The sequence below is a fragment of the Danio rerio genome, chromosome 6 (genome assembly GCF_052040795.2).
Source record: "Danio rerio strain M-AB ecotype USA chromosome 6, GRCz13ab, whole genome shotgun sequence".
Classification (NCBI taxonomy): domain Eukaryota; kingdom Metazoa; phylum Chordata; class Actinopteri; order Cypriniformes; family Danionidae; genus Danio; species Danio rerio.
The window spans coordinates 44,617,749-44,644,273 of NC_141026.1; the positions used below are offsets into that span (position 1 = coordinate 44,617,749).

The following is a 26,525-nucleotide window of genomic DNA, read 5'->3' on the forward strand; positions in this document are numbered from 1 at the left end:
GACAAAATCATAATTCACTCCTCTGTTATTTTATTTATTTTTTGTTCAACATAAAGGAGTACACACCTCACAAATCTCTCATTTAAATGAATTTTCTCTATAGGAAGCTTTTCAAAATTATATTTGTGCCTATACTGTATTAGACTAGTCAGCACTGAAGCCAAATTTGGAGCTAACCAAACAAAATAACTTATGATAACTGTCCAAAATTAGTACACCCAAATTTATATATTTAAAAAATTGTGCATATATAAGCAAAATTGAAGAGAAACAAAAAAAATTTAAAATTTTGTGGTTTGTCATTCATTCATTTTCTTGTCAGCTTAGTCCCTTTATTTATCCGGGGTTGCCACAGCAAAATGAACCGACAAGTTATCCAGCAAGTTTTTAGGCAGCGGATGCCCTTCCAGCTGCAACCCATCTCCGGGAAATGTCCACACACATTCACACACACACACTCATAAACTACGGACAATTTAGCCTACCCAATTCACCTGTACCGCATGTCTTTGGACTGTGGGGGAAACCGGAGCACCCAGAGGAAACCCACGCGAACGCAGCGAGAACATACAAACTCCACACAGAAACGCCAACTGAGCCGAGGCTCAAACCAGCGACCCAGCGTGCTGTGAGGCGACAGCACTACCTACTGCGCCACTGCCTCGCCTCGTGGTTTGTCATTTTTCCCCCAATTTTTTTAATGAATTTAAATCTATTATCTTTCTATTTCTAAAGATGTTCGGTGACTAAAATATAATTTTGATTATTATATCTGTTTAATATTCTGTTCTGTTCAACTGCACCAACATTTATAACCTATATTCACTAAGAAATTTATAAAAATATTCATTCATTCTTTTTGTCTTAGGAAACTGCCATACACACTCATTCACACACATATAGTGCATCTGGAAAGTGTTCATAGCGCTTCAATTTTTCCACATTTTTATGTTAAAGTCTTATTCCAAAATGGATTACATTCCTTTATTTCCTCAAAATTCAATACACAATGCTCCATAATGACAATGTGAAAAAATACTTTTTTTAAATGTTGAAAAAATTTGTAAAAATTAAAAACCTGGAAAATCACATGTACATATAATCATTAATTCATAAGTGCTCAATACTTTGTTGATGCACGTTTGGCAGCAATAACAGCCTCAAATCTTTTTGAATACAATGCCTCAAGCTTGGCACATCTGTCTTTGGGAATGTAGCACTGAGAAGTTAAGCGATCGTGTTACCCACTGCACCACCGTGATGGCGGGTAAAAATGTTCATTTTCAAAATAAGGTGTACTTATTTATGTTAAGCATTGTACATCAAGGTATGCAAAATCTTAACGTCCATTTTATGACGACTTTCATTTTGGGAATGAACTGTACCTACATAGACATTCACCTAAACACATGTAGTTCTCGGCCCAAGAAAGATAATAAAGGCACATGCCTTATTTTTCAAAAACCTGAACAAAAGCGAGAGAGAAAGTGCTGCAATTACCTTGATGCTAATTGTATTAAACTACAATACCCTCTGATCGCACAAGAACAATGAGAAAATCAAATCTGTCCCCTCTGAATGCACGTCACATCAATGCACATGTATATTAAGACTCTACAATTAGCATCATAATGGCAAAATTAAGCTTATCTGCTGCGTTAATTACAGGGCTGAAGATCTAGGAGCTGTGAACACTAGTCTGAACATTTTTGTTCCTGTCAGTCCACCTGCAAAAATCCATGAATCAATGTGTGGAACACATGGAGATCTCGAAAACATGCACATTAGCTCTTTCAGACACAGTGTAGTACATGGAGGAGGAAGGGGAGGAGTGGACTTACATAACACTACCATACAAACACACATTCACACTGCAGCACGTGCTCAGAGTGAGACACTGAGCAGACTAAAGACAAAACCAGATGTTCTGCGAGACATGTCTGGATAATGGAAGAACATTGGGCAGCAGGGGTTTCACTGTTAAGTAAGCATGTTGAACGAAAGGGTTTAATTTGTGCATTAAGGCTTGGAGTCCTTTGTTAAATGAGTAGTTCATCCAATAAATTAAAAATGAACTCAAAACTTTTTTAAGTGTTGAACACAAAAGAAGATATTTTGAAGAAAGTTGAACAGACTGTAAAAAATAGTTTATTTATGGATTTACTACGTTTTTAAGGAAAGTGTTTGCAAACTATTTATTTGGGCTGCAAACAAACAAATTAAGTTGAACATTACTAAATTACAGCCCATATAAATTGTTTGCAACCACTTAAATCCAATTAATCATTTTTTCAGTGTACTGGTAGATATTGACATCCTTCAAGTTAATGAAGTCAATGGCTACCAGTTGTTCTTCACAATATTATCTTATTTTTACGTTCTACAGAAGATAGAAACTCAAACATGTTCAATGATGAGAGATTTTTCAAATTTGCTCAACTTTTACTTTTGGGCAAATTCAAAACAAGTTATTTTTTTACTTTTCTATCTGCATTCCTGCTACTCACTGATATTATGTGAAACGCTGTTTGCTGATTCATAGAGCTGTGTGTGAGACAGTGTGTGCATATGAGTGTGTGTGTGTAAGTGGTTTGGGGTGACGGATATTAACTGTTACTGATTCTAGGAACAGCAGGGAGCACGGGGTCTGTTGATTCTTGTGACATTCCTACAGTCATAATTCACACTCCCTCTACTACACACAACTCTTGTTGCCTCAAAGGTTTTCACGAATACATACACTACCGGTCAAAAGTTTGGGTTCAGGTTTTTTTAATTGTTTTTTTTAAAGAAAATGCTTCTGTTCATCAACGCCGCATTTATTAGATATATAAAAAAATTCAATTGTTAAATATATATTAATATGTATAAAACTAGCTTTATTATTGTATGTAGTTTCAAATGAAATTATTACTCCAGTCATGATTGCTTTTATTACTATTTACATTAATAATAATAATAATAATAATAATAATAATAATAATAATAATATGGGCAGCATGGTGGCACAGTGGGTAGCACTACACAGCAAATTCATCTGAGTTAAATTCTCGGTGTTGAAGCATTTCAGAGTAAAGTGTTGACGTTAAAGAGTTAAGATTTTGATAAATGAATATAATAAGAGTTAGAATTGATTTTATTCAGTGCGAAATCAAGGAGTTATCTTTTCAACACTTGGTGGTGTTATTTCCAACATCCGGGAATTCATGCAGCCCCAGTCACTGAAGAATTTTCCAGACGCCATTTTCCATCTGAGGTTTAGAACAGCAACTGGTGAGTCAAACTACCTAAATGTTGGTATTTTACTGACTTTCTTTAAGGAAATACAGTTGTAAACATATTGTTAAGTTAATAACTTTAGAATGGAGTGACAATTTTAATCTTCTGCGGTTTATTCATGGTCGTTTGTGTATCTAGCTTAACTGCATTACTATTCACTTCTTTTCAAGAATGTTTTTATATATGCTCACGCATATAGTGCATAAAAACATCAAATGTACATGTTCAACACATTTCTGTCACGCTTAATGCCATTTTGTGCGTTGTTACCCATCTGTAAAATAAAATCGACACTTCTCCTTTAATTCGAAGCAAACTAGGGAGGGAATCCCCGGAGCAGCCTATCCTACTCTGCCCGGATGCTAACGGCAACACAGGACGGTTTCCATAAGCTCTGGAGAGTTTCTAAAACATATCTGGTGAGTAAATGAACATGCTTACTTGTAAAAGGCTTCCTGACTAAAACATATGATTGTTTGTTATTCGTGTACGTTAATTTGGTTATTTTAAACACCGCAGCCCTTTTAAACTGGTTCATTCGTGGCCGTCCCGTTAGTTCATAGACTCGCGTGATAACGTACACTTGAATTGTATTAAGCGTTGACAACCATTAAAGTCGGAATGTTAACATTAATGTCTTTAAATGACCGCGTTTGCACTTTCTCAGACATTTAACGTTACAGAAGTCTCCCGGAAGTTGTGGGACTAACGTTAACGTTATCCCGCAAATGCACAGAGACTCCCAGATGCCCAAGTAGATGCCCGCAAATGAATGATAATCTCCCGGAAATCGCGCGTCTCCCGCCCGGTCATTAAACAGTTTGCACACCCCTCTCCACCGCATCCCTCCCAGCTCTTCAGGTACGTCGCGCGCAAGTCACCCCCACCGCTCTTCAGGTACGTCGCGCGCAACTCATCCCATTGCTCTTCAGGTTCTCATCTCTCCCGCTACCTCCCGCAAATCAACTCTGTATCCCCCGAAAATTACTTTTCATAACTCGGGGTGTCTGACGTTAGTAAGTTAGACTATTTCTGTAGTCAGGAACATCTTAGTCAAGCTTTTTCTCCCGCATGATATTGTGCTTAAAACTATAGGCTAAACTTAGCATGTACTGTACACAAAATTTTCCTTTTTATTAAAGACAATTTAGTGCGTTGTAAACAGCCACCTGTCTGTAAAATTAATCAACTGATTCATATTTGAGCAGCCTAATGATGATACAGGTTTGATTTGTAGATTTTTTATCAATAATCAACATCTGAATCAAAAGATATCTGAAAAAGTGTGAGGCATACTTTGTGATGTTCATCTCTCTTTTTTTTATCTGAAGGTTATGCATATGTGTTAGATACTAATTTTTTGTTGTTTTTTTAACAGGCACAGTTCTCTATACAATAACACAAGACCCTGTGACGGTGGCTGATTAGAGACGGATGGTGTATTTCCAGAGTTGGTGAAATGACCAAGCACACCTTCTTGGTCATATGTGGTGATAATAATGAAGGTATGTTTGATAAAGTTCTGTATTTGTTTCACATAAGCTGAGAGGGTATTAGAGCATTAGAGAATAACAAATGACATGAAGGTGATAAGTTTTGTATTGTGGGTGAACTGTTACTTAAATAATGTTTTGCTCTTTACTTTGCACTTTTCCTCTTCTGCTTATCCTAATATTTTAGATTATATTTGGACCTGAAACATTTGCTAGACTCCAGTAAAGGTGGCATCAATACTGGACCTGAAAGGGCCTAACAAGTTGAATCTGGTAAAGAAACATGCACGCGCGCACGCACGCACGTACACGCTTACAGAAAACTGTTGTTCATGAAGTTTATGAATATGTTTTACACTGTGGCCAATATTTTGGGGAAGTCAGCATCACTAAATGATATAAAAGATTTTAAGCTCCTCTAAATTTTGCTCCAAGTGTTGTGTTAAATTCAGCATTCTGGACAGACAGCTGCCTGTTCATGTGTTTTTTCTACTTTTCCATATCCTGTCACCTCAACCAGCTGGGAGAGTCAAGTTGTGGATCATCATGAAGATTTTCAAAAGGTGAGTTTAGATTTCTTGAATGTTTTATTTACTTTAAATGTTCTTTTAAATATATCATAGAATTTGATTGCAATTTGTTTTCAAACATTTTTCTTAGTCATGCTGGAGTCTTGAAGAGTTCTTAGATGAGCATCACCCTATATCCGTGCATCAGGAACCACCAGACGAGCGATCAGCAGCTACTACATCGTCATGGATAAAAAGGTCATCCTGTGGCTGGGAAGCACTTCATTCACAGGACATGCTTGATGAGATTTCCTAGCTCCAGTTTGTTTTCACACAAGTTTACAGCATTTATACCTTCATTTAAACTGCTGTGTTTGATATGGAGGACCAAGGAAACACCCGAAGTGAAAGATTTGCACGCCAAGTTGTTTAAAATGTCATTTCACAAGAAAACTATGAGTTCAGAAGTAAACTATGAGTGACGCTATATTGAACTTTCAAATTGCTCTGATAACACATCAAGTTTGGACCAAAGGACTTAAACAGCCTTTTTGAGCACTGGTCATACATATTTTGTTGATACTGTCTGTACTAATAAAACATTTAAAGCATATTTGACATTGTTGCATTTTAAAAACTGAATGAATTGTTGAAGTGGTGAATGTTTTCAAATAAAATGTTTTTTATTTTATAATTTACAGTCTATTTGACCTTTTTACCATATTTACACTCAAGAGAGTTGAATAAAATAAATATATTACACCAGGCGGTGTTAAATATAGTTACATTTTTTAACTCTGCCCAGAGTTAAAATTAACCCTTACTTCGGTGTCAATGTGCCAACCCTTTTGAAAGTGTTGATTTAACTTTGTTTTGAGTGGACCCCATGAGACACTTTCAAAGTGTTGAAATTAACACCCATAGAGTTGTTTTGGGTTCCCATATTTTGCTGTGTAGCACAATCGCCTCACAGCGATTCTGTTTCTGTGTGGAGTTTGCATGTTCTCCCCGTGCTTGTGTTGGTTTTCTCCGGGTGCTCCGGTTTCCCCCACAAGTCCAAAGTCATGTGGTATAGGTGAATTGGGTAAGCTAAATTGTCCATGGTGAATGTGTATGAATGGGTGTATATGGATGTTTCCCAGTGATGGGTTACAGCTGGAAGGGCAGCCGCTGCGTAAAACATATGCTGGATAAGTTAGTGGTTCATTCCGCTGTGGTGACCTTAATAAAAAAACTTAATTTAAAAATCCTACTACCCCAAACTTTTGACTGGTAGAGTATATACATTGATACAAATATATGGTTACAGCATTAAACATCAATTTGCATAAAATTCATATTTGTTTCCATATGCAAAAATGCTCTCAGTTAAAAATAATAATAATAACAACAAAATAATACCACTATACTGTTACTATTCGTTCATTCATTCATTCATTTTCTTTTCGTCTTAGTCCCTTTATTAATCCGGGGTTGCCACAGCGGAATGAACCGCCAACAGGTTTTTACGCAGCGGATGCCCATCCAGCTGCAACCCATCTCTGGGAAACATCCACAAACACTCATTCACACTCATACACTACAGACAATTTTTTTAGCCTACTCAATTCACCTGTACCACATTTCTTTGGACTGGAAACCCACGCGAATGCAAGGAAAACATGCAAACACCAAACAGAAAGGCCAGGTGACCCAGCCGAGGCTCGAACCAGTGACCTTCTTGCTGTGAGGCAACAGCAGTACCTACTGTGCCATTGCGTCGCCTGTTACTATTAAAATAATAATGAAGTACGATAAACCTTCTTTCTTTTTTTTTACAAAATTAAAAATAGTTATTTATTTTTTAAAAGTTTAAGCCTTTATAGCTTTACATTTATTAATAAACATTAGAAAGTGAAAGTATTTTAAAGTTGAAAAAAAGATTTTTACACGTGCAAATGTTTTTTAAAGAAGAAATAGCACTGTGAAAAATACCACTAGTGTACTGTCAAAATAATGTTCCCATAAATAATAATTTGCAGCAATTGGGATACAGTTGTAATTTTTAAATGGCTTTTTAAAAGTAAAATAAAGAAGAAAAATACTCTGTGAAAAAATTCTTCCTGCCTTAAATGTTGTAGTTGAATCAATGAACTTTTCTATTCATCTCAACTTAAATCAGTCAAACTGATAAAAATTATTATGTTTAACATTGTATAGATAAAAATGTTAGTTCAAACCTGATTCAAGTAACAAATAGCATAGCTAAAACCTTTTGATTAAACGTGATTGATTATTACATTAAGTTAAAGTAACAAAAACATTTGTTGTCATGAAGTTTTGTCATACATTTTTTACAGTGTAAGAAAGAAAAGATATAAGAAGAGAAATAAAAAAGCAAGTTATGTATTTTAGTTAAAGTTTATTGGGAATCTAAATATCTCTACACTGTGGTGGCTATGAATCTGCATCCTACTGAAAACAGTCACTGTTACTAAAATATATAAACAGTTGAAAATCAAAACAAAGTCAAAATTATTACCTTTTTTTCCAAAATGATGTGTAACAGAGCAATATTTTTTCACAGTATTTCCAATAATATTTTTTCTTTTGGAGAAAGTCTTATTTGTTTTATTTTGGCTAGAATAAAAGCAGATTTATTTTTTAAAGCATTTTAAGGTCAAAATTATTACCCCCCTTAAGCAATATTTTTTACATTGTCTACAGAGCAAACCACTGTTATACAATGATTTGCCTAATTACCCTAACTTACCTAATTACCCTAGTTAAACCTTTAAATTGCACTTTAAGCAGAATACTAGTATCCTAAAAATATCTAGTCAAATACTATTTACTGTCATCATGGCAAAGATAAAATAAAAGTAAATAAAGTAAGCTATTGAAACTACACTGTAAAAAAAATCTGTAAAATAACAGTTAAATGACTGTATATTTTAACAGATTTTTTCCGTATACACGTATTACGGGTGTTTTTCCGTTTATATACATTTTCGAATTGCATTGTGGGAAGGGGATCGCAGCTCAGACAGCGTTTGATGGACACCGGGACATATTTCTTCCTCTGTTTTTTCCCTGGTAAGTACGATTAATAAAACATATAACAATATTTTAGTTAAAAGACTGCTTTATTACCTTTTTATCGTTATTTAAAATGATTTTTGTCTTTTATGAAGCGCCCATGGAAAGTACAGCAGTGAATTACGTTTAATATTGTTAATAAGATCAGACTTTATTTCATTAAGATCAAACTGAGCTATGAGTGGTTAAATGTAATTTAAACAAGCATTTACCTAATGATTTTTTACCTTTTTATACGTTTTTCTCATCAGTAAATATGATATCTGTTCATTTACAGTTGTTTGTCCGTATTTTTCTAAACTGCCGTGCGCGGGAAGTGGCGTGACGTCCAATCACCCACTCACTCCCTCGCCTGACTGGATTAACTTAACGGTAAACGTCAGTTTGTCTGTAAGAGTGTAAAAGGTATGTTAATTATTTTATAGAAATATAAATGTTTTCTTTGTACAGTGCATTGAACAAGGGATAGCATTCAAAGTTTGTGTCACTGTGTAGTTTGGTTGATATACGTTACCTTTAATGAACACTAACGTTAACGTGTTTCAAACGCTCGTAACCGTCTGTGTTTGTTTGCATATTAATGACTAATTTCATATTTTTACTGACGTTATCAAATGTTAGCTTTAGTTTGACCGACGTATTAAGGCTGTGTGACCGAGTTTCAGTGGAACAGCTTTGCTGGTTTTTAAGTAAGTTATAAGTTAGACTCGCGTGAATTGGAGGCATTTGTAACTCGGTATGAGGGGAAATACACACTCGTAAAGTTTTTATTAGTGGTGGGCCGTTATCAGCATTAACGTGCTGCGTTAACGCGAGACTTATCGCGCGGTAAAAAAAAAAATATATCGCCGTTAATCTATTCTCAACGTTGGGTTGGGAGCTGGGTGACTTTCATACTTTGATATTTTAGCGCGGATGTATACCTGACCGGTGAGCCGTCTGACAAACAAGTGCCCTTATGAATCAAATCAGCAGGATGCCTGACTTTAACTGCAGTTCGGCAGTTTCACTTTAACTCATGAACATTTCATTCATCCCGCGTGACAAACTGGGGTAATAGACGCAAATAAGAAGCAAGAACTGATGAGAGTGTTATGGAATTTAACAACGCTCGCCAAATGGAACAAAAAAAAAAACTTCCGCATTTCGCGACGCGTGTTTGTGTGTACAGAGATAACAGAGTGATACAGTACGTGTGTGACATTTAAAAGTATTTATAGTGTTTACACTGTCATGCGTTTTCGGCCTCAAATACAACGTGTACCTTAAAGCACACAATTAAATGTTTGTTGTAGTCGAGTTGAACTGTCATTGATATTTATTTATTCACTTTTAAGAACCTCAAGGGCAGCTAATATGAAGATATAAAGATGAGTTGTTCCTCCACAGTCTTAAAATTCTTCAAACTAATTGTCAGTTCGATTCATTATAGCAAACAATACTTTCTTTACTATTAGGAGATCAGGAGTTTTATTTTAATGAAACCTTGATAATAGAGTGAACTACACATGGTGTTATCGCAAATGAAATCTTTTTATGTAGATTTTAAGTGAGTTTTATTTGCACAAATAAGGTTCACTGATATTTTGCTTTGTTGACTTTCAGGTTCTTTCATTTTGGTTATAAGTACATGTTACAGGTAAATTCTTAGATTCAATCCAAACTGAATTTGAATTAATACGGACAAATGAAATAAAATACACCTGGGATTTTAAATGTTTTCATTTTTTTATTATTCACAACGTTTGTGAAGTCTAAATGTAGACTGTCTCAAACTGAATAAGTGTTATTTTTGTTGTAGGTGTGTTGGTGTAAAAATTGATGCTGACTGGTTAGTACTGCATTTTTAACCATAACAATAATGATTTATATTTAGCATTGCATCTATTGTCATTTTACCAAGAATTTGTTTGCTCTTTCAGAACTCAGGCAGTTGTGCTGGACCCTCTGTACCTTATACAGGAGATGACTGTAAACTTTCAAGTTTAAGAGGTAAAATGTTCAGGGTTTTTCTGTTTGATTTTGAGTGTTTTGTAGATATAAGGTTCACTGATATATGATATAAGATTTGCTTTATGTTTATGTTGTCATTTTAGTTATAAGTACAAGGTACAGGTACATTTTCACAGCAATCTAAATTAAAATCTTAAATCTTACATTCAATCCAAACTGAATTTGAATTAATATGGACAAATGAAATAAAATACACCTGGGATTTTAAATGTTTTCATTTTTTTGTTATTTACAAAGTTTAAAGTTTAAAAGTAGACTACATGCTGCATGTTTCAAACTGAATGAGTGTTATTTTTGTTGTAGGTGTGTTGGTGTAAAAAGTGATGCTGACTGGTTAGTACTGCATTTTTTAACCAAAAAAATAAACAATGATTTATATTTAGCATTGCATCTATTATAATTTTACCAAGAATGTGTTTGCTCTTTCAGAACTCAGGCAGTTGTGCTGGACCCTCTGTACCTTATACAGGAGATGACGGTAAACTTTGAAGTTTAAGAGGTAAAATGTTCAGCGTTTTTTCTGTTTGGTTTTAAGTGTTTTGTACATATAAGGTTCACTGATATTTTGCTTTGTTGATTTCCAGGTTCTGTAATTTTGGTTATAAATACAAGGTACAGGTACATTTTCACAGCAATCTAAATAAAAATCTTAAATCTTACATTCAATCCAAACTGAATTTGAATTAATATGGACAAATGAAATAAAATACAGCTGGGGTTTTAAATGTTTTCATTTTTTTTTTATTATCCACAAAGTTTGTAAAGTATAAAAGTAGACTGTGCTGCATGTGCTGCATGTTTCAAACTGAATGAGTGTTATTTTTGTTGTAGGTGTGTTGGTGTAAAAATTGATGCTGACTGGTCAGTACTGCATTTTTATAAATAATACAAAAAATTAAAATAAAAAATGATTTATATTTAGCATTGCATCTATTGTCATTTTACCAAGAATGTGTTTGCTCTTTCAGAACTCAGGCAGTTGTGCTGGACCATCTGTACCTAATACAGGGGATGACAGTAAACTTCCAAGTTTAAGAGGTAAAATGGTCAGGGTTTTTGTTTGATATTGATGCTTTTATTTTTATTATTTGGCAAACCAATTACTTGTACCTATATTTTTACTAAGTGTTTACATGAACACATTTTGCTTCAGTAAGTTTTGAATTTTGTTAACATGTATTCAAACTAAAAAGTACTGGGTTGATGTGGGTGTTTTATCTGGGTTTTTTAACCTGCTACTGTAATCTGTTAAATGAACCAAGCAGTTATTTATTATTATTATTTATTTTTGCATCATTTGAAATGTTACAAGTTCTTTATTTTGGTAATGTCTGTTTAAAGTGATAAGGAAATAACTGGTCCACTGCTGAATCTCTTTTCTTTTCTCTCTTAGCCACCTGATGATGAGAGAGACAATTTCAATGTGGGAATCTTGATGGTGAGCCAGGCCTTCATGCTGATTTTGTGACCGTTTAATCTATTTAGCGTCATTGTAATAACTTTATTTCAGGATGCAAAACTGGCTAAAAATCTACTTTAAATTTCAACATTAATTGTATGATAGTGTGGTTGATTTAACATTTTATTTAATGTTGGGTTCATTGTAAAAAAATAAGATTTAATTTTGGTTGAATAAATGCTGATTTTGGGACAGTTTTGTCTATTTATTATCATAGAATTACCATTATTTCAGGGTGGAAAACTGCCTAAAAATCAGTGGTGACTTTTTAACGTTGTTTCAATGATAGTTTGATTGATGTTTTAACATTTATTCAATGTTAATTTAACGTAGGTTTGCTCTCTGGGTAAGAACTAACTTAAAAAATGCGAAAAACTTATGTATGTGCCACTTGAATTTTGTATCACATGTTATTGGCATGTTATGGAATTTAACTATGGCAAATAAGTGAGAGGAGATGGAAAGCTATGATGTCTACACGTTTTCCTGAAACATTTTCAAGGTCAATTCTTTCTTGTATAAAGATAGTGGAAAAGAAAGAAATGTAAAACAAAATGGTTTATAATTTTTTTACATTTTTTTTCTTTCCTTTATTGTTTTTTTTTGCCTTATTTTTGTTCTTGCACTATAATTATTTCTTGTAATATTTGATTAAGTAAATATATATTTTTTAATTTCTTTTAAATTATGTAGCAGACATGTATTTGAATAATTTTACATAATATTTATAATATTATTAATAATATTAATAATTTACCATATAGGTGTGCATATGTGTACCCATATATGTACATGTAATATAGGAAAACTTTTATATTTTATATTTGTCACATATTTCAAAAACCTAAATCAAAACCTATATTAAACCATATGTTTATATAGGTTCTTTCCATGTGGACGTGTACCAGACCCAACACACAACTCACTTTTCTTTTCTTTTTTTCAGAAGAAGAGTCCACAGTCACAATAACAAGATCATTGAGCTGTCCCCTAATTGTGGTGAGCTACATGTTTAGTCTCTTATGTGCTAAACATTATGTAGCCTAAGGAAGCAGCCCTGACTCTGGAGTTTATATGAAGGTATGTTTTTACATTTTTAAGTTTATTTCATTTTTATAAGACAAGTAAGTTGATACATGTTTGTTGTATTTACAACAGGAGCATGCTGAGTAACTATCCAGAATGTAGGTCCATAGCAGAAAAAAGTGCACCAAGCAGAAACATGCCATCTAAACTCCTTCGATTCCTGTCAGACCAGAAAGACTTTCAGAATCCTTGGAAGATTTAAAGGTAATTAAGCAAACCGGTAATACTTTATAATAACTAAACACTATTGATTAATTTATTAAGCATTAGCAAAAAGTTCTGTTAAGCTTTAACTCTACATTAACAGACCTTAGTATACAGTTTATAACTACAGCTGCAAATGCTGTAATCTTGACTTATAAGCACATCTATAATGTGCTTAATGATTTTGTTTTTATATTTTGTTAATGATTAATTTTTCATTACTAAATTTAGTATAGCATTATTTACAAACCAGTAATTTAAGAATAGTTGGTGTATTTTTTTTCTAATCATTCAGAATGTGTAAGTAAATGGTTAATAAACTATTTAAACTAACATTTATATATCTTATTATTCAGGCATATAGTAATAGTTGGGCAGCACAGTGGCTCAGTGGCTAGCACTGTTGCCTCACAGCAAGAAGACCTCCGGGTGCTCCGGTTTCCCCCACAGTCCAAAGACATAAGCTATAGGGAAATTGATTAACTTAATTGGCTGTTATGTATGAGTGTGTTTGTAAATGTGTGTATGGGTGTTTCCAAGGGCGTACTCATGCTATGCACAGTTGCCTTGAAACTGGAAGCGTGCTTGTCTCCCCCGACGACCCGCACTCACATTGCATTCGAGCCTGAGCATGCTTACATCATCAATAACGCACTGTTCAGTTTAACAAGTGCTCTCACTCAGCACAGTGGAAATTTCTTTATATTCTTATATCGTTTTAGTTGTTCAATATGCAGTGACACGCAGTCAAATATTTCACCGAACAGATCAGCCACTTTTGACGCTCATAAACAATCAAAGTCAACGTGCTGCAGGTACTAGGAGGTTTGCTAAAGGTGCAGCTGTTGTGCAGTGAGGGGTTTGTGTCTTTAATCTATGACAGTTTGCAAGGGACTTTGATTTGGATAAATTAACCACTATTACTGTTCAATGAACGCAAACCCCTTACTGCACCACAGCTGCGCCTTTAGCAAACCTCCTATTCCTGCAGCACAAGGAGTTTATGATTGTTTATTAACATCAAAAGTGGCTGATCTGTTCGGCGAAATTCTTGACAGCGTGTTACTGCATCCCAAACGACTAAAACAATATAACTAAAGAATTCTCCTCCGTGCTGAGAGCACTTCCTAAACTAAACAGCGCATCATCGATGATGTAAGAGTGCTCAGGCTCGAATGCAATGTGAGTGCGGGACGTCAGGGGAGACGGGAGGGAGGACAAGAGTGCTTCGGCCTGGTTCAAGGCAACTATACATAGTGTGAGCACACACTAAGCTGAAGGAAAATACATGAATGAATAGTAATTGTTATACTTGTATATAAAGTATAAAAAATAAGTATATAAAGTATATACAATACTTATTTTAATAAGTGCTTTTGTTAACTTCATCCAGTTTTGTAGCCTAAAGTGAGGATTGTTTATGCTTTGTAAATCGCCTTATAAATCACAATTAAAGATTCAGTTATATTCTAAAAATGAAATTCATTTTATTGTATTAAATGAAAAATAAATCTTATCTAAAATAAAATTACTGTACAGTTTAAACATAGCTAAATAACACTGAAATGTTGCATCGTAATATATCATTAAATTATTTTATTGTTGTTTTATCCAGTTTTATGTTATATTTTGGCACTCCTGCTATTCAGCAAGGTTTAACTGTCGTTTATAAGGATTTATAAATCATAAATAATCCTCACTTTAGATTAGGCCACAACTGGAAGAAATTTTGTAAATAATGCAATATTAAATATAATATTATATATATATATATATATATATATATATATATATATATATATATATATATATATATATAGATTTTTTTTTTTTATCTATAAATAGTAATGTAAAATCAATCATTTAAGTTTGATAACACAATTATTAAACTGTAGCTGTAGCAAATTTTGCAGCTGTATTTATAACCAACTGCTAACATCTATTAATGTAGAGTTAATGCTTAACAGATAATGAATTCACTATTTGCTAATGCTTCATAAATGAATCATAGCCTGTAGTTATTATAGTTTTACCAGCATAGTTTGTTTATATTACTGTTTCTCTCTTGCATTATTGTTCCGAATATTGTCAAAAGTACCTACACTTTATTTTGAAAAATCTTAAAGTGATTTCTCACCCAAAACTGAATAATTGATCATTCATAATTTACCTACTCTCTTGACATTTTAAACCTGTATGACTTTGTTTCCTCTGCAAAACACAAAATATCATATTTTAAAGAATGTTGCTCCTATTTCTCCTATTTTGTTCTGTTGAAGTATGTCAGTCAGACAGGCTTGAAATGACAAGAGTGAGACATGAAGATGATGATAAAACTTTCATTTGTGTAAACTATTGACATGCAAGGAATTACCCCAGTTGTAAGTGAAATGTCAATAGTAATGCTTTTTTTTTTTTTTTTTTTACAGCCATTGAAGTATCAGTATTGGAGCGGAAGAAGACCCAGTTGTATCGTCTGTTTCCTGCCATCTTGCAGTTAACCTGGTTTCTTAATGTAAAGTACTTGTAATTTGCCCACTTGTCCTCAATTATCTTAAAGCTAACATTTAAAACTAATTTGCTTTGAGATTATTTGCCAAGACTTCTCACTGTGTGATTCACATGTCAATATGTATTTATTGTGTGTATAACTTGCTATTTGGAATTCAAATGATTTGTATTCATTAAAGAATCTGTTTTAATTGCAAAGTTGTTTTTGTACTAATCATTGTAAGTTCACAGTTAACAAACTATTTACTGCTTCTCTACACATACAGTATGGAATACATGTTTTGTTTTACTATGGTAAACCATTAGTAGTGTATTTCCCATATGTATAGGTTTATCCTTACCAACTGCTATTTCTATGCTGCTTGAAGAGCATTAAATTAGTAAAATAATATTTTTTTTTACAGTAGGTATCCCATTAAAACAAAGAATCTGTTCATTTTTTCACTGTATATATACTATTAAAAAACAAAAAAGTCCTCTTTTTACAGTAGGTATACAATTAAAACACAGAATCTGTCTGTTTTTTTACAGTAGGTATACTATTAAAACACAGAATCTGTCTGTTTTTTTACAGTAGGTATACTATTAAAACACAGAATCTGTCTGTTTTTTTACAGTAGGTATACTATTAAAACACAGAATCTGTCTGTTTTTTTACAGTAGGTATACTATTAAAACACAAAATAGTTCCGCTTTTTTACTGTTGGTATACCCTTAAAAACACAGAAAATAACCGTTTTTTAATATAGAAAACCCTTAAATTACTATAAAATGGTTCGTTATTTTACAGTAGTTTAACCGTCAAAAAACGGATATTTTTTAGTTTTTTTTAATGTGGACACACTGTCAATTAACAGAAGTTTTCCGTTTTTAATTTACGGTAAAATATTTGTGTAATGAGCTGCCAGTACATTTTACCGTTTTTTTACGGAATTTTTTTTTAGAGTGTATAGTGTTTAGAAATGTGTTTAAAAAATCTTCCTTCCCTTAAACAGAAATTGGGGGAAAATAAAAAAGGGGCTAATAATTCAGGAGGGCTAATAGTTCTGACTTTAGCTGTACAATGCAGTCAGATTAAGGTATGTCCAAACACTTATTCAGGATAGTAAAGCAGAGCTGTAAACGTTAAAATCCCAAAAAGTGAATGGATACATAAAAAATTCATTTCCAGTGACACCTATAGGGTCAAGGGAAAGTAGACACTAGCCATTGGGCATTAAATTGCCTGCTCAAGATAAATATCTTTGTTTTAAAACCTGTCTTATCTACACTGTTGGAATGACTGGTTTAAGCAGTGTGTTAATGGGTTTACATAACAGTGGTTTACTGGATCCAGATGGACTTGTAAAAATGGTTTTCATGTGAAAGTAAAGGTACAGAATGAAACATTTGCTCAATTAAAAATATCCTAAATGAAATCCGAAATGTCTGTCTTCATTCACTCAAAAAATTACATTTGTTGCTTGTTCAAACTATTTGTTTAAAATTAAACCAACAACTTTTGAATTTTTTTGGTGGACAATTACTGTTGTCAGTAATACACAGAATAAAACAAACATTATATTTTACTTATACTTAAAGCTATATATTCTCCATAAAAGTATAACTATCTCAAAAGTGCTACACATATCACTGATTCCAGCCTCTTTGATTGTCTGTTTGCCATATTTAATATGCCTAAGAAAATTAAATGTAAAAAAAAGTTCTTCTTTTTTGTTTAAATGCAGTATGAGCAATTAAAACAGGCCTATAATTTCTTCTTCAATGAATGTACACTGTCAGTTTGAATTGCAGTTAAGTACAAATCCTCAAAAATAATAATTAAATTTAGCAATCATGCAAACGACCCCTAGGTGACCTACAGCGCAAATTAAGCTCATAGTTATAAACTGCGTTCATTTAAGTGATGTGCGCCTTCAAGCAAGTTCTTTGGTGTTTTTATAGAGATCGATGACGCAGGCTAATGTAAAGGTCATGTAACAGGGCATGAGCTGAGCATATCTCCCCAGAATATCCAATAATTGTGACGATAGCAGTCCGCGGAGAGTCTGTGTGTGTGGGTAGTGTATTTTTCACTCTGTCTTTCTCAAGACAATGAGTCTTTTGCTCATCATACAATGGAGGATCATTCACATTGTGTTCTCAAACTCTTGACTCTTTTCCTCCTACATCTTTGGATGGAGAGAAAATGAATACTAATAATGTAATATAATGTAATGAAATTGAATCAGCTCGTGCTGGGCATTTGACCGTTTCACCCATTTGATCTGTTCGCTGTTCATTTTCTTTTAAACTATGGCAGCAATGTTGACTGTTTAAAAATGATTAGATTGATAAAACAGACAAATTTCCATTGCAGGATCTTCAAAAGTTGATAAATCAATTCAGAGAAATTTAAGGCCCTTAAAAGTATTTAAAAGGTTTTAACAGCTACAAGGTATTACACTTTGCATCATCTTTGATTATACAATGTATAGTTGTCTGCCAAAGTAACGGCCCACATTAATGTGTCGCACATTTTTGTGGATCATGATGAAAGTGCAATTTTTGCCTCTAATTTTATTTCATTTCAGATATTTCAGCCTGTGATAAAACAGATCACATATTCATTCATTCATACAATCATTTTCCTTTCGGCTTAGTCCTATTATTAATTCGGGTTTACCTCAGTGGAATGAACCGCCAACTTATCCAGCACATGTTTTACGCAGCGGATGCCATTCCAGGCGCAGTCTATCACTGGGAAACATCCACACACACACTCATTCACACTCATACACTCCGGACAATTCAGCCCACCTGATTCACCTATAAAACATGTCTTTGAACTTGTTGGGGAAATCAGAGCACTCGGAGAAAACACACGCGAACAAGGGGAGAACATGCAAACTCCACACAGAAACGCCAAGTGACCCAGTCAAGATTCGAACCAGCGACCTTCTTGCTGTGAGGTGATTGTGCATATTTTATCAATTTTTTTGGTTACCAAATTTCTAAATTGGTATTGGAATGAGCAAATTTAGTAATAAAAATAATGTCGGCCATGAAAAATCAAGATCAGTGTATCACTAGTATTTTTATACAATCACTGGCGACGTTATTAGGTACACCTTACTAGTACTGGGTTGGACCCCCTTTTGTCTTCAGAACTGCCTCAATCCTGGCACAGATTCAACAAGGTTCTAGAAATGTTCCTCAGAGATTTTGGTTCATATTTTTATGACAGCATTATGCAGTTCCTGCAGATTTGTCAGCTGCATATCCATGATGCAAATCTCCCCAAAGCTGCTCTATGACATGGTAGCCAGAAGATTTGTACACTGTGGTCATAAAGGGAAGTACATGGTCAGCAACAATACTCAGGTAGGTTGTGTTATGCTCAATACTAATGGGCCCAAAGTGTGCCAAAAAAATATTGCCCATACCATTACAACTCCACCAGCCTGAACCATTAATACAAGGCAAAATAGATCCATGCTTTCATGTTGTTGACACCAAATTCTGACCCTACAATCTGAATGTCGCAGCAGAAATCGAGACTCATCAGACTAGGCAACATTTTTCCAATCTTATATTGTCTAATTTTGGTGAGCCTGTGTGAATTGTAGCCTCAGTTTCCTGTTCTTAGCTGACAGGAGTGGCACTTGGTGTGGTCTTCTGCGGCTGTAGCCCATCTGCCTCAAGGTTTGACGTGAGATGCTCTTCTGTATACCTCAGTTGTAATGAGTGGTTATTTGAATTACTGTGACCTTTCTATCAGCTCGAACCAGTCTGGACATTCTCCTCTGACATCAACAAGGCATTTGCGCCCAAAGAACTGCCGCTCACTGGATATTTTCTTTTTTTTTCGGACCATTCTCTATAAACCTCTAGAGATGGTTGTGCGTGAAAATCTCAGTAGATCAGCAGTTTCAGAAATACTGACACCAGCCCATCTGGCACCAACAACCATGCCACGTTCAAAGTCACTCTAATCACCTTTCTTCCCCATTCTGATGCTCAGTTTAAACTGCAGTAGATCGTCTTAACCATGTCTACATGCCTAAATGCATTGAGTTGCTGCCATGTGATTGGCCAATTAGAAATTTGCCTTAAGGTGAACCTAATAAACTTAATAAAGTGGTCAGTGTGTGTATATGAATGTGTTGAGTTGTATTAAGTGGGAGTCTAAAGTAAAGCTCTGCATTCTTTTTCTGGTCTAATTTTATCTGGTCAAAGATTCTTGTCTTTTTTATTTTTGGGGTAGTGAGAAAAAATCTCTTGAATGCCACAATTCTGAATTTTGTTGCACTGATAAGCTAAGAAGCTAAGAAGCTTTAGTTGTGCAATCTTACATTTTTGAATATCATATACATTAAATGCCATAACAAAAATCAAACCATTATTTTTTTTACTCATTTGTTTAGCATCTTGTCATTGTTGTCTGCCTCTAGCCCCCTATATTACCCCCATCTATTCTATTCCCCACATGTTTTTCTAGGCCTAAATGTACTAGGCCCATTATTCAGACATGTTTTTCAAGTATATGAGACTTCACAGCATGAGTTCACAGAAGTGAAAAGGGGGAAATGGTGATGCTGGCTTGGTGGTTTACCTCATGTTGCTGCTTAGCAAACCTGTGTTGCACCTGTTGCCTTAAAAGCAACAAGTTAACAAAAAACAAAAAAAACATTTGTGAGTTGTAACAAGTTAACTTTAAACTTTTCACAAATAGCTTGTTTGCGTTGGAATTGTATTGGTTGTCTTACTTTTTTTAAAGTCATAATTCTAGTTATTGCCAGGCTCACAGAGTATAAGACGCTAATTAGACTGAAACCAAAAGCATATCTAAAATAACCTGTTAGTAAATTTTAGAATTCCATATGCAAATAAGACATTTACACTGATTTCTTAAAGCAAATAAGATAATTGAATACTTTATAGCAATTATTTAATTTAGATTTACGGTAAGATAAAATCAATTTTTTCAAAGGAATTTTGCATGCATCAGTTTTGTTTGGTCTTTCTTTTGTTTTTTCTTTTGTTTTTTCTTTCTTTATTTCTTTTTTTTTCTTTCTTTCTTTCTTCATTTCTTTCTTTTTCTTTCTTTCTGTCTTTCTTTCTTCCTTCCATGCATCTTTTTTCTTAGTTTTTGCCAGGCGCACAAATCCAGCCAAGTACAAAGAGAGAGAGGGAGTCAGGATATACAAAGGGTCAGATGGGAAAGAGAAACAGAAAGATGTGCCTGCATAAGTAACTGAGCTGTATCTTCTGTTTTATTGTCTAAAATACAAATATTCAATAAAATATTATATATTCCCCCAAAATTGCCCCACTATCCATTAAAGAAATTCAATAGATGCACAACGCACTTGTACTTTTTAATTCCACCAGCATTTATGTTTTGCTCAGAAAGTGTACAGATCTAGTTCTTTCTATTATTTATTTTGCATTGTTTGCACCAAAGCAGAAGCTGTGCTGACAATAAAACAGCAGTGTTATTTGTCATGTAAATAAAGCACACTAATAGAAAGAAGGAGAGAGGAACATTGTGTGCATTTGTGGGACTTGCACAGTTATGCAAGCCAGAAGTAAAACATCAAACTTGCACACCATGTAGAGCCCTGTGAAATAAATCACTGCTGACCAAACTCGAATAGAACAACATGATTCACAGCTAATTCACCCAATTAGCAAATTAAATTAGTGGTTTGTGGTGGAAAAGCATCATAAAGACTTTATAATAAGTTGACAATGTCAGTCTGACAGCGTTAAAAGCAGAAATATGCTGCCCCCTGTTGGCTCTATTGATGCACTGTAAATTGAGGCAGTTTTCCCTCCACAATTTTCAATATTACTTGCAATTTATTTATTATATATGAAATGTATGTTTTGTTTCAATGAAAAAGGTTAAAATATGAATTTTTTGTCTATTTTTAAACCTCAAACAAATGCCAATTAAATATTTAGTTATGACTTTTTCTATTGTACACTGTTAAAAAATGCTGGGTTCTACACAATTCCTTCATGTTGTCCCAAAACAAATCGATTGTAACTCAACTGCTTTTATACATTTAATAGGATTGATCATAAAAAATTAAGTGGTCACCTCAAAAAAATCAAGAATTGTTTGTGAAATTAGTTATAGGGAGACAAATATTGTAAAAAAAAATCACTAACAACAGCTCAACAAATAATGAGTGACCTTGGTGTTAATATGCATGAACCAAAAGTTTCAATGTACTAATTTTAATGCCATGCCTTTTTTTCTTGCTTACAATAATCCAGTCACTCGCCTCTTCTCCTTCTCTTGTTTTGGAAAGAGTTTGTGCATCGCTCTCTTTCTCAGCATGGGCCTGAGCTTCACCTTTGGACATTCATAGACAGGGGGAACAGCATTCACTCCAGTTTGAATGGCTATGACGCAAATTCCTGACCAATGTAGTTTACTGAGTACTCAGTTTAACAACAACTCTATTTCCACCCGTTCTGGCAAACAGACACACATTGAAGAGGTCGGAACAGACCCCAAACAGCGCTTGGACTGACAAAAGGAAGTCTGGATGACCTTTGTGCCTCAATTGGCTGTCCGAAATGGACTGTTTAATAACAGGCTGGGTTGTTGTCAACTGCTGGACTGAATAGAAGTAAGTTGCTTTGTAACTTCACAGATTTCTCCACAAAAGTAAATGTCCAACTTTATTGTATTACACGTTTATTACACTATAAATATTTACAACAGCATCTAAAGTAGCATTACATTAAGGGACTGATAACATTTCTTCCAAATTTCTACAATTCCAACAAATGTTTTCATTTACTGTGATTGGAAATCATGTTATTCCCCAAATATTGATTTTGTAACTCTTCTGAAATTGAATTTTTAGTATTTTGTTGTCTACAAGTGAATATAAACCGTTCTGAAAACATGTTTCAACTTTTTTTGTTGTTGTTATTGTATGCATATAAAATACTCTAAATAAAAAAAACATTTTAAATTAAAGTCGATAATGTCAGGGGTGGTGCGGTGGCGCAGTGGTTAGCACTGTCACCTTACAGCAAGATGGTTGGTGGTTCGAGTCTCAGCTGGGTCAGTTGGCATTTCTGTGTGGAGTTTGCATAAACAGTGAAAACAGTGAAAACAACTCATCCAAAAAGGCTTTAAGAACAAGCCGAATCCAGCTAATCAGTTTTGCCCTATGCTAACAACATTTTTTCATGAGTCCAACATCCAGCTGTGCAAGAAAACATACAAACTGACGTTATCCATAAGTTTTCTAAAGTATTTTTTTACAAGAGAGGTTAGAAAATGTTATTATTATTAACACTCTACCGCACGCATTAAGATAGATCTATTTAAAATATATATTTGACTGTTTTTCTTTTCTTAAAATGGCTTAACTTAAAGTGCTGTAAAAAAAATGGAAAAATTTATTTTTTTAAGGTACTTTATGAAATGTTGTCATATGGCAACAACGTCCAACAGTGGAACTAACTTAGACATTTCAAATTTAGAATTTTCCTTATAATTAATAATTTTATTGTAATAATTTTATTAACACAGAACTTATAACAACTCATATTCCAACAGCTTTCATTTATTTCATTCTTTTTTGCTGTATGTATATATATATATATATATATATATATATATATATATATATATATATATATATATATATATATATATATATATATATATATATATACTACACTACACTTCACCTTACTTATCTCCCTCTAAGCAAACTTGAATTGTCTCTATCAAATATCTAGTGTGCATCATTCTCATGGTCACTAAAACCCATTTCACTTTCCCTTTCATCTGCAGTAAGAGCCAGTTCTGTCCTTTTCTTGTTTCACTTACCATAGAACATGGTGGTGCTCGCTAATACACTGTTCCCTGTATTGATGATATCTATTCAAAAGTAGTATTGCCATTAAAACTAGATTTTATCTATGATGCAAATGTCATTAACATACAAAAAATCAACATTATATTACTAGCTTTCATGCTGTTATTGTTACAACTTAAAAGTTCACAGCTGACCATGCTAGCTAGCTAACCCATTGCAATATTGCACGTTCCACGCATTTGATTGATTTACAAAAAATTAAGTTGATTAAAAAGAAGAAATTGAGTTGTGAATATGTCATCATAACTTAATGGAGTTGATGTTTCAGATTTTTTTGTGGTTCTGACACAATTTGATCCTTTCTTTTTATTGACATTTTCATTTGCATGAAAAAATATGAATATATATATATATATATATATATATATATATATATATATATATATATATATATATATATATATATATATATATATATATATATATTCATATTTTTTATTCTAAATCTCAAAAATTGTGGTTATGGTGACCATTCAACAATATAGCTAATCCAGCTAAAGAAGAAAATTGTGCTTAAATTACACTAAAATACAGTATTTAAATCTCATAATTAAATAGAAAAAAAATGTGACTTTTTAGAGAAAAATAGAAGCACACCTTTCAGCAGGCTGGCAACGGGCTTGTAAAGTTTACAGTTTAAATGTACAGTTGTGGCGCCACCATGTGGATTCTGTATTTCAAAACCTAATTTTAATAAATTCTTACTTTTTTTTTTAAATAACATAGTTATTAAAATAAAATATAGATATTGTATAATATAATATCAATAATAAAATAGAATATAGCTTTAACAATTGATTATGGTTTATATTTTTAAGCATATTTTTGTGTCTATGGAGTATCTTTTTGTCAATGTGTTATGATATGTGTTTTTCTGTAACTTTGTCCTGTGCTGACAGTCTTGACTACAGATATTGTCTCTTAATTGGACCTTCCTGGTTAAATGAGAAAAATAAAAGTAAAAAAATGAAGATTGAAAATGCTAAAATGCAACTCATCAAGATGTAAATGTGGCAAAAAATTACAGTTTATTAAATTTTGTCCTGAGTCTTCTCTGAATTCTCTAGTAAATAAACACATAAAACAATTACTAAATACAGTGCTCAGCATTTTTGACAAATCTATTTTTAATCAACATTTTCTATAGGAGGCTTTACCATTATATTTGTGCATATACATTAGATTAGTCACTTAAACCAAATGTAGAGCTAATCTAAGAAAATAATGGACAATCACAGTCCAAAAATGAGTACAGCCAAATAATTTATATGTTAGAAAAAAATGTTAAATAAAAATGTAAATAAAGACAGGAGAAATAAAGAAAGGATATATATATATATATATATATATATATATATATATATATATATATATATATATATATATATATATATATATATATATATATATATATATATATATATATATATATATATATATAATTTAGTAGAAAATTTGTAGTTTGTAATTTTTTAGTGCAATATTTCCCTTGAATTAAAATGCATTATATTTGCATTTCTAAATATGTTCGGCTACTAAAGTATTATTTTAATAAATGTATCTGTTTAATTAATCTGTTTTGTTCACATGCATCACAATATATTGCTTATATTCACTAAGAAATTGATAAAAATAAATGTATAAAATTAGGTGTATTCGTTTATGCTGAGCAATGTATTACATATTAATAAAACACATTTGAAGCTAAATTCGTTTTTGGTCAAAATATTTTGGAATAAACAATTACTTATAGTTTTGTCTTCTGTAGAAAGCTTATTCTGTAACTCCATAATTACATCACTTGTTTTTTCTGTCTACATGTCACTCACTATGTAACAACATCAGGTGGAGATGATACACCCAAAACACGCTACAGCAAATGACTCATGTTCTTTCCCTCCCGCTCACACAGCTGTTTTACAAGTGGGCGACAGCTGCTTATTTCCATATATTCTCATGACATCTACCCACAGTGTCTGGTGTGAGTGATGGAAGCATTATACGTCACAATAAAGGTTGACGTCATAGTTTCCCCCTCACCCCAGAATACAGAATACACACATACACTCCTTAAACAATATTAAATACATTTTTTATATATATAGTAAGACACAAGCTAGGCGCTGTTGGTGGACATTCATGTAATATACACTTAAATGCTGTTTAGATAAGAAAAGGGAAAGCCTTTTGATTCCCATCCCTGAGGAGATGTTTAGGTTGGGGAAAGATTGTGCAACATCACTTCCTTATGAGGTGCTTAGGCGTGTTCTGTGAATGGGGGTTTGACCGTGTTTTTTCTCATGCATGCTAATGCGTGAAGTCGAAACCGTCCCGTACGAGGAAACTAGCAAATTTGGCGAGTTCCAGCAACAGGTTGGCTAAATTTGTTTATAATCTCTGTTACCGTTTTCTGTGGAGTTTCTGTAACTGACGTTTGAGGACTCTCGCTGACTGTTCATTGGACTTCATTGGAGAAGGAGGTAAAAGGCCACAGGTGAGCCTCAGGTAAATTCACGCACGCACACGTTTGATAATTTTATTCATTTACGGTAACATGTCAGCGACACACGTCACATTTTATCCAATATTTAAGCATGTACTTCTACATGTATTGGTATTCCGTGACAAAATGTGAAAATCAAATCAGGTTACTCACTTTAATGTTTGTTTATCGTTACACATTGCACATGCTTATCAACTATTTGTTTGACACCAACCAGGTTACATGTTGTTTTTTCTCTTAAAGCCTGAATTACAAATATATTCCTAAAGTAATATATTGCGTAATTCAGTCATTCATTAGCTCGCAGAATTCCACCTAGTGACCATAGTTTCCGCATAAATATTAAGCAAATATCACATTTTTGGAAAACCTTCAAGTATTTTTTTTTTCATAAAAGGTGTGGATAAATACCAATGTTCATAAAGTTACAGTGTAACTGATCAAATGTAAGCATTGAAATTTCTTTGGAGTAAAGCTGCAGAAAGTATACATTTA

At 33.3% G+C, this 26,525-nt stretch overlaps 1 protein-coding gene and 4 long non-coding RNA genes across 26 annotated transcripts in view; all 5 read left to right on the forward strand.

The window, feature by feature from the left end:
- The window catches only part of LOC147836450 (uncharacterized), a 122,739-nt gene extending 100,123 nt beyond the window's left edge, over positions 1-22,616 (forward strand). The window contains exon 3 of the long non-coding RNA XR_015494045.1: positions 21,935-22,616. This is a non-coding gene — a long non-coding RNA (uncharacterized LOC147836450). The remainder of the gene's footprint in view (positions 1-21,934) is intronic.
- Positions 3,022-5,975, forward strand: LOC147843602 (uncharacterized). 2 transcript variants are annotated; one of them, XR_015494032.1, is made up of 6 exons: positions 3,022-3,273; positions 3,592-3,698; positions 4,658-4,784; positions 4,960-5,045; positions 5,293-5,335; positions 5,433-5,975. It is a non-coding gene; the product is annotated as an uncharacterized LOC147843602 (long non-coding RNA). The 2 variants fall into 2 exon arrangements; XR_015494033.1 differs by having other exon boundaries at positions 3,227-3,273; positions 3,600-3,698.
- Positions 6,444-20,720, forward strand: LOC147843603 (uncharacterized). The gene is made up of 3 exons (XR_015494040.1): positions 6,444-8,172; positions 16,586-19,219; positions 19,531-20,720. It is a non-coding gene; the product is annotated as an uncharacterized LOC147843603 (long non-coding RNA).
- Positions 8,279-15,830, forward strand: LOC147843604 (uncharacterized). 3 transcript variants are annotated; one of them, XR_015494030.2, is made up of 14 exons: positions 8,279-8,356; positions 8,637-8,764; positions 9,965-9,998; positions 10,161-10,190; positions 10,282-10,351; positions 10,676-10,705; positions 10,802-10,871; positions 10,957-10,984; positions 11,204-11,233; positions 11,341-11,410; positions 11,766-11,810; positions 12,778-12,911; positions 12,990-13,121; positions 15,551-15,830. It is a non-coding gene; the product is annotated as an uncharacterized LOC147843604 (long non-coding RNA). The 3 variants fall into 3 exon arrangements; XR_015944654.1 differs by having other exon boundaries at positions 12,781-12,911; XR_015944655.1 differs by lacking the exons at positions 10,676-10,705; positions 10,802-10,871; positions 10,957-10,984.
- A 3,195-nt stretch (positions 22,617-25,811) lies between the features above and the next one.
- Positions 25,812-26,525, forward strand: part of mst1ra (macrophage stimulating 1 receptor a) — a 28,839-nt gene continuing 28,125 nt past the window's right edge. For 10 of the 19 annotated variants that reach the window (XR_015494018.1, XR_015494019.1, XR_015494010.1 and 7 more), the window contains exon 1: positions 25,812-26,032. The gene's annotated coding sequence lies outside the window, so the exon portion shown is untranslated. The remainder of the gene's footprint in view (positions 26,033-26,525) is intronic. The other 9 variants (XR_015494020.1, XR_015494014.1, XR_015494015.1 and 6 more) reach the window with 2 other exon arrangements.